Raw genomic sequence first — 9,414 nt, 5'->3', positions numbered from 1 at the left:
AGCAATTAAAAATTTTGTGTAACTGTAATATGGGACAAACTGACACTGCGGTGGCATGTACAGGTCCTTCTCAAAAAATTAGCATATTGTGATAAAGTTCATTATTTTCCATAATGTAATGATACAAATTAAACTGTCATATATTTTAGATTCATTGCACACCAACTGAAATGTTTCAGGTCTTTTATTGTTTTAATGCTGATGATTTTGGCACACAGCTCATGAAAACCCAAAATTCCTGTCTCAAAAAATTAGCATATCATGAAAAGATTCTCTGAACGAGCCGTTAACCTCATCATCTGAATCAACAAAGTAACTCTAAACACCTGCAAAAGATTCCTGAGGCTTTTAAAAACTCCCAGCCTGGTTCATTACTCAAAACTGCAATCACAGTTAAGACTGCTGACCTGACTGCTGTCCAGAAGGCATCACTGACACCCTCAAGCAAGAGGGTGAGACACAGAAAGACATTTCTGAACAAATAGGCTGTTCCCAGAGTGCTGCATCAAGGCACCTCAGTGGGAAGGACAAATGTGGCAGAAAACGCTGCACAACGAGAAGAGGTGACCGGACCCTGAGGAAGATGGTGGAGAAGGGCTGTTTCCAGACCTTCGGGGAAGCAGTGGACTGAGTCTGGAGTAGAAACATCCAGAGCCACCGTGCACAGGCGTGTGCAGGAAAGGGGCTACAGGTGCCGCATTCCCCAGGTCAAAGGTCAAGCCACTTTTGAACTAGAAACAGCGGCAGAAACGCCTGACCTGATGGGCTACAGAGAAGCAGCACTGGACTGTTGCTCAGTGGTCCAAAGTACTTTTTTCGGATGAAAGCAAATTTTGCATGTCATTCGGAAATCAAGGTTCCAGAGTCTGGAGGAAGACCGGAGAGAAGGAAATGCCAAAAGGCCAGAAGTCCAGTGTCAAGTACCCACAGTCAGTGATGGTCTGGGGAGCCATGTCAGCTGCTGGTGTTGGTCCACTGTGTTTTATCAAGGGCAGGGTCAATGCAGCAGCTATCAGGAGGTTTTGAAGCACTTCATGCTTCCATCTGCTCAAAAGCTTTATGAAGATTTCATTTTTCAGCACAACCTGGCACCTGCTCACAGTGCCAAAACCACTGACCATGGTATTGCTGTGCTCAACTGGCCTGCCAACTCTCCTGACCTGAAGCCCATAGAGAATCTGTGGGATATTGTGAAGAGAAAGTTGAGAGACGCAAGAAAACTCTGAATTAGCTTAAGGCCGCTATCGAAGCATCCTGGGCCTCTATAACACCTCAGCAAAGCCACAGGCTGATTGCCTCCATGCCGCATTGAAGGCTGCAAAAGGGTTCCTGACCAAGTATTGAGTGAATAACTGAACATAATTATTTGAAGGTTGACTTTTTTTGATATTAAAACATATTTCCTTTATTGGTCGGATGAAATATGCAAATTTTTTGAGACAGGGATTTTGGGTTTTCATGAGCTGTATGCCAAAATCATCAGTATTAAAACAATAAAAGACCTGAAATATTTCAGTTGGTGTCCAATGAATCTAAAATATACGACAGTTTAATTTTTATCTTTACATTATGGAAAATAATGAACTTCATCACAATATGCAAATTTTTTGAGAAGCGCCTGTATAGTTTGATAAACTGTGGACCTGTAGTTGTTACAGTTTACACTATTGACCTAAGCTGCAAAAAGTGCCATCAGCACAAAATCCCCTAACTTATTTTCTCCCAGTCTTTAAAAGTCAACCTAGAATAAAACAATAAGAAAAAGCTCAGTCACCATGGTATGTCTCCATTTTGTACACGTTGAGATCACACATGAGTGACAATCTTTCCTGTCAAAGGCATAAGCAAGCTGGGCAAACATCAAATTCACAGCCAGTGGGAGATGCATAAAAAAGGAGAATTGGATATTTGCTTCTTCAGAGAACGAGATAAACATAGAAGAGGAGAGCAGCGAGTGTGTCTGACATTTCCAGTGCTGGTATTTTGCTGCGTGAGACCTAGAGGGAGTGGAATTGAAGAAGCCTACCATCGTTCTTCAACATTTGTTTGGGTTATGTTTGCACTGACTGTCTGCACCAATATAGCTTGTAGGGGTTGAAAATTTGTCATAAAGTTACTCGGAAAACCACAGACAATGCAAAATACAGAAAAAGTGATGGGAGAATATGTTCAAAGGTTCAAGGACTTGATAGAAAAAATGACATTTTTGTGTCATTGTGAAGCTGTTAAATGCATCTAACATTGGTAGATAGTATCACAGTACATTGTGCTACTACAAGCCCCTAGAGCTTTTACACAAGAGCCAGAGATGTGCCTCTATGCTTTTAGAATGCAGATTGCCTGTTTGTTTGCGAACTTTGTAGTTTTACTGCAAGTTTTACACCCAAACATACCAAATATGTGATCATACCGCAACTGGAAAACAAACAGCATGCTTAATCTGATGGTACACTTGCTTTTTGTCGTCTTGTGGTTTGGCACTGGGTTAAATAGTGCTTTGCAAAAGCACCAATCCCTCTTTAATAACCCACTTAATACAGAAAAATATATTTTTTTAAAGTTAATGATTTTTTGACAAGCGAATGGAACACCTCTTAAAATGCTTGATTTGCGCTTTATTTTGTATTATTTGCAGTGTGAATCATAATTACTAGCAAACAAGTCTTTGTGATACTGGAACTCCTGCAGTGCTGCAGATGCTGCTGTGGTGATCATGAAGCTCAGCCAGGATGAAGGTAAAATTTTGCCAGTTGATTCAAACTCCAGCTCTTGCCTCTAGCTATAGGAAATGATGAAAGAATCAGATTTTGAATGCAAGTAGCTGAGATGAGCTTTATCTGTGAGAGGGAGGGGTGAAGCACTTGGAGTTTTTAATATACCTCTTTGTAAAAGCTCAAAGTAATGTCACTGGATCCCTCTTCATCAAAATGAACTATGGTTTGTGCATTTTGTATGTTGATTTGTGGACATTTTCATTGGAAGATGTTTTGAACCTCTCAATAAAATTTTTGAGATATTGAGATGTATCAATATCAATCATATCAATATCAATATCTCAAAAAAATATATGATAGTTTTTTTTATTCACAGTGGGTTTTTTTCAACTAGTAATAACATTAAAGATGTAAAAGTTGTCTACATATGAGATACAAAAATAATAAAATCTTGTAAATTCACATAGGTACGTAACAGCTGTTTTATTAAATTGTTCACAGATTTAGACACATTGCTTGTAAATGATAAAATCTAAATCAAATTGTAAATTGAAATGTTTTCTTCTGGGTGAGTTATTGATTTATAAGTACGCGGTGTAGGATTTGTTGAAATATGACACCGCTGCAAATGCCTAATTGAAATGCCATCAATACTGTTCTGAACCCCGTTTTGCTCCTTGCTGTGTGTTCTCTCCACATAAGCTTTCATTTCTTAAGCGGCATGACTTTTCCAGCTGCTTCAGTAGTTTAGTGGCTGGACTGTTGGACAATGCCGGCTAGCCCATAAAAGCTTCTACTTTTCAGTTGAAAAGAGAATAGAGGCTGAGCTTCCAAATACACTCATAAATGGAAATCCATCCATCCATCCATTTTCTTTACACCCTTGTCCCTTAGTGGGGTCAGGAGGGTTGCTGGTGCTAATCTCCAGCTAACGTTCCGGGTGAGAGGCGGGTTCACCCTGGACAGGTCGCCAGTCTGTCACAGTCTGTAAATGGAAATCATTTCTAAATAAACATATTTTAATATCACAAATAAGCTTTTTAATGTATAACTTAAATATAATCATTTGTTGTAGATATATTGTTACCAGAACATAAATATGAAAAAGTGTAGTTCAGGTATATAAATGACTTTATTTTGGTAGTATGTCATATTCCTGTTTGAAACACATAACAGTAATGTATACTGATGTCTGCTGCATGACTGATAACTATTTACATGAAGCATACAAGCATATTAAGTCATCTATATTTATGTAGAATGAGTCAGTGGGAGGTGCATCTGCTTCCTGAAGGAGCGCTTCACTTCAAAGATGAATATTTTAACCACTATCATAGGGTGGAGAGTTGGGAATATGGATAACCCTAAGAAATGAGATTCAGATTACATGCACACATTTTACTATGACATCAGTGAATAAAGTTATCTAGAAGTATTTTTATGCAGCTTGGGTTTATTCTTCTTCATGCATAGAAGACAATTCCTCTGTCATATTGCAATCTAGTATCAGTAATAGGTTCACACAGTGTTTTATTCCACTCAGTTACAAACCACTGCCAGTTCATGTTCTGTTCATTTCTGCTCTCTCCTCTGTCTTTGTCTCTCTATATGTTGTATCAGCAGAGTAAATATGCCAGTTGGACTCAGAGTTTAAAGGTCCAGCATGGACCTCACAGAGACAGGGTGGGGAGCTGTGGGCTAAATGTCATTTTCAGTCTGGCCAACGCAGTTCACGGCTAGAGGGGAGGTCACAAGGTCTGATGAAAACAAATCCATCATTTTGCTGCTCAGGTAACAGACCAGGGGAGCTGAGGAGGAGACAGGGTAACAGCAGAGCCATAGAGGTAGATGGAAAGATGGATGGGAATCATCAGGAGTTATGCTTCTCTTGTGGAGGGATTATTCTTAGCAATGGTTAGCTGGTCACAGATGGGAGTGGACTCATGATGATTAAAGCTGGGGGTCAAAAAAGAGGGAGATTCAGCCTCTAGTCCATATGATCATAATTCCATCTGATCCCCAATCTGCCAAACACTTCAAGATCACATCTTACACTGATCTTTTTGTAAAAATGCATTGTCTTCCATAGGCCGCAGTCAGACAACTTTACCTTAATGAATAATGATAATGCGTCATGTTTTATATTTAAATTTTTCCAAAATTTTACTATATACAATGCATATTCTTGTACCACTGGCTGGACCTAATTATTAAAAAAGTTTAATAGGCTGTTGTCTAAATATGATTTTCATTGTACTTCTTGTTACGAGCAGATTGCTCTTCCCTACTTTTAATCCTTATTCAGAAACTCAAAATTTTCATAAACGGCAAACTGCAAAATCTAATCGTGTGCATACCATTTAAATTGTACAACACAATGACATCAAATATTTATTTATTCTGAGAGGAAAACATCTTCATTCTCCTGTCTGATTGGAAGAGAGTGCTGACTCCATCAAGTCCTCCTAAAGTTTAGCCAGACAGGGTAATTGCTAATCGTTCAAGCCTGAGACACACCTAACAAAGCGTGCTGGAGCACTCGCCTTCATACGCGCCTTCTTCTGTGGCTCTCCGACTGTGTGAAAGTGATAGGATGTCCCCTGGGAGCAGAATAATGTACATCTAGCTGCAGCTTCTAATGGGCTAATGGGGTGAGCGTGGAAAAGAACAGGAGAACAGCTTTCACTCTGGCTGTTGTGGATAAAGAAAATAACTAGACACAAGTGGCGATGACAAAAAGTAAAGAAAATGGATGGGGGAAAATGTGAAAGAAAGAGACAGTGAGAATCAGATGAAGTGACACTAAATTGAAAGCACAAAATAAAGAGAGACGTAGAGCAGTTTTAAAGAAATTACGGCTGTAGTTAGGAGTAAGATGGATAAGCGGAGGAAGTGAAGAAGATAGAAAGGCATGCAGTAATTATAAAGATAGAAAACGAATGAGACAGACAGGGGAAAAAGAAAGATGGTGAAAGGAACAAAATATGGTGCTGGGAGAGAGAAACTGCTAAAGCACTAAGAGGTTCAGCGGAAAGGCAATTTAGTGCTCTAATCAGATTGCTATTGAATGTGAAGGAATTATACTATGGCCCTAAAGCAGGCTGGGCAACAACAAGACACTCAGCATCCAGGGCAGTTGGGCCTTTGTCAGTTATACAAGCCACTGACAAAGAACAGAAGAGTATTTTTAATCTTTTTTTCTGTGCGTCCCCTTAATGTTTTGTGCTCTGTGTTACGAGATTACGGAGTTGTTATGGAGACTAGTGAACTAGAATATACAGCTGAGTTTGGGAAAAATACAAGATGCTGTGTGTTGGTTATACAATTCATGGATATACAGTGAAAAACTATAATATCATGGGACCAAATTTATTAGTTTTAATTCATGCTATAAATATCGCATTCCTTCTGAAAACAGCGTTCAGGGAAAGCAGCTGAATTCCTGCAAAAGGTAGATCTATAGAGTTTCACTTTGAAGATTACTTAATTTAAATTTTCTTTTAAAAGAAACAATGCTTTTTTTCTGTTAAGCTCACAATTAAGCAGTATGTTCTCTAAGTTTATCATAAGAGAATAAAATATGTTGAAGTTTGTGGTCTCACTGTTACAAAAGGTGAAAAATTCAAGGACGATAAATACTTATGTAAGGCATCATAAAGCAACAGTTTAACAATGGATGCTTTGACTCTTTGTTGCATCTAGCTTTTTCACAAAGATACACTTTTTATTCACTTTAGTAAGTGAACTTCAGTAAATCTGCCTAGAATAACTGTGTTATTTAAAAATAAAACGCCGTTTAGCCTTAACAAGATAGATGGCCACAATCTTTTAGTACTTGGTGCAGAGTTTAAAAAGATTATGATACAACTCTAAGGTTCTGGAAGATCTTTCTTAGATCTTTTCATCACTTTTTAAAGACTAATTTTCAGATGGAATTAAATTCACGTCGACACGTCTTCCTTTTCGCTTTAATTTTCTTCATCTTATTTTCTGAAGCTCACAATATCCCATGTGTTGTCATGGTCAGGTACAGGGATGCAACCAAACGTGAAAAGGCAGCCAGAAAAAGCCTGAAGAAAAGACAATTATAAAGTCCAGAGTACTAGAGATGAAAATTATGCAAAATATTTAGAAGAAAGTCTGGCTCACTGGAAACTCCTTGAAGGTTTAACAAACCTTTGCAAAAAGTGTCAAATTTTGATTTGCATATTTGATGACATTTATTTTAGGGTAAATTTGTTAGGCATACTTACATTTTCCAGATTTTTTATTAAAAATGACTGATACCTGAAAGACACGACAAACATCAAATGATGAGTGTCCGCCTTTGAAGCTGTCTTTTATCTCTCTTTGCTGGTCCATCTTCTTTCCCTTTCAAAAGCCCCTTCATCGGTTCGAAATAAGCTGATTAACTTGTTACAGACTAATCTCATTCCTGTTTCCTGAGCAAAATCTTGAGCTCCTTTTGTTATGTGTTCTGAGTCATTGTCCATTTTACTGTATTCTAATTAGCTCTGCTGTTTTTTATGATGAATGTGAGCCTCACAATTCCTCCCGCTGATTCACGTCATTAACAAACACTGAGAGCTGTGGAGCATTTTTGTTTTGCAAAACAAACAAAAAAAAGCATTTGGCTTGCAACTAAACTTAATTACCCACCTGTTGAGTGTTCTTACCTTCAAAATGCAAATCCCAGTTTCAAGAAAATGCATTAAACTGTTTACAGGTGCTAAATGTGTGCACACCTGAGGTTGTTTGTCCTTCAAATTCTGTGACTGAGACCAAAAGGAAGAAATCCTAATATAGCATCACAAAATACGTTTTACAATATTATGCACGTATTTCTAGGAAAGTCCACTCATTATGATGTACATTCATGTAATTCTGACATGGAGCATGTCAGACTGGAGTTACCCTACAGTCAGACGTTATTCTTAAAGTTTTGAAGAATAATCAAATAAATTAGGTCAGGACTCAGAGTTTTCTTTTAAAAAATCAACAGATAAAACATTTTCCCACTCTCTTACTTTACTTCATTCTTAACTAAAATAACCAAGGTGTTTTTGCCTTCCAACACAACACTGTCAGCTTCCTATTTGTAATTGTTTTGCTGGACCTTCTTCTACCTCCTCGATGATTTCCAATGACTGCACAATTTCTGGGCTTAAAACCTTTCTCATCATGTCCTATCAGCCTGAATGTCCAGAATAGGTTGCTTGGCAAAGGGAAAACTTTTCAACACGATTTTCTGTCCGGGTAAATTGGTGCAGTGGGAAGAACTCAAGTATCATAGGTGATGGAGCATGGGAAAGTTTAATGAGAAAGGGGATGCAGAGGGACGGACAGAAGTAGATGGATGGATGAAACACATTGGAAGGTAGACAAAAAATAAGAAAACTGAGTTGGATCAGATATAGGAGGATAGAGGGCAAAAAGAGAGAGAACACAGTGAAAATAAACATATCCACAAGTGATCATATAGCTCCACTGAGTCTTGTCTGCAGGATCGACTTGTTAGCCCAATATCCTTTAAGCCATTGAAGTCATCTCCACTCAGAGACTCTGCAATCTGTACACAGTCCTGCTGTTTAACTGGCATTCTTCTATGCAATTGTACTATTCTGCATGGACATGTGCACGGAGGAGTGAATGGTGTGGAATGACGAGGCGGTGTGTCGTGCCTCACAATATGAAAGAAAGTCAAAGCAGAAATCGATGTGCCTGCAAACTTGCGAGCCCTCACTTTCTTTCCATCACTGCGATCCCTTTCTCTTAGTCTGGTTCTATCTCTGTGTAACCAGACTACTTTGATGTGGATAAGACTTTGAGGAAGAAAGACTTATGTTCCCTCCCAAGGCCTCAAACAGAGGAAGAAATGTTTGAAGATATAATGCAATCCAGTCTAATTGTGTGTGGGTGGGCAGAAAGCACAGTTTTATTCTATAAAATAAACACAACAAAATCTGTGATGATATCATACAGCTCATTTCAAAAAGTTTTTATCGTGAAAACAAAAGTTTTCACAACAACATATAGTACATCTGTGTATGTACAAATCACATGCATATTTTGAGTCTCCAAAACATAGAATAACTCACCAGTTTGAAATCTGCATGTGTGAAAAAGAGGCAGCATTTAAATGTTTCAGTGGCTCTGAGACGAGGTGCTTAAATATTTCAGCACCGCAGAGAAACGCATAAGCAGAGATGAAGGAGCTGTGTCCCAATTCCAGAGTAATTTCAAAAGAAGTTTTAGGATCTGTGTTCACTCAGGAAAACAATGTAGTCATGGATGTTACGTCATCGGATCGTAACCCACTTTCTAGCAGAGTCACAGAGAAACAATTTTAGAATCACAGAAACTGAACAAGGGAAAATAGAGAATGGATTTAGCTAAATCAATTCATTGAAGTTTTACAAATTTAGCTCCGGTTAGAGTGATAATAGGGCTGAGAACTACCTGCTTAGTTAATGGATAATGAGGGCTAATATCATAACATCAAGGAAAATCTATCCGCTCATGTATTTAATGAGCTTTCAAGCAACAACATCCACACCATGTGAGGATATGATCAGAACAGTGAGATGAAAGGTGAAATGTATTAATCTTTAAGTCACAGTAATAAGGTTTCTGTTAGAAAATAAAAAGCTCACTTTAGTTTATCGGAAAATCACACTCGTATGATTTGGATAAGTGTTCC

At 38.2% G+C, this 9,414-nt stretch overlaps 1 protein-coding gene across 1 annotated transcript in view; it reads right to left on the bottom strand.

The window, feature by feature from the left end:
• kctd16b (potassium channel tetramerization domain containing 16b) overlaps positions 1-9,414 on the bottom strand; it is a 100,587-nt gene that overhangs the window by 56,819 nt on the left and 34,354 nt on the right. The gene's annotated exons all lie outside the window — the stretch shown is intronic.

This window comes from Poecilia reticulata, chromosome 14 (genome assembly GCF_904066995.2).
Source record: "Poecilia reticulata chromosome 14, P_reticulata-male-v2, whole genome shotgun sequence".
NCBI lineage: Eukaryota > Metazoa > Chordata > Actinopteri > Cyprinodontiformes > Poeciliidae > Poecilia > Poecilia reticulata.
The sequence above is the reverse complement of the archived record's forward strand: the minus strand, read 5'-3'. Positions and strand labels throughout refer to the sequence as shown.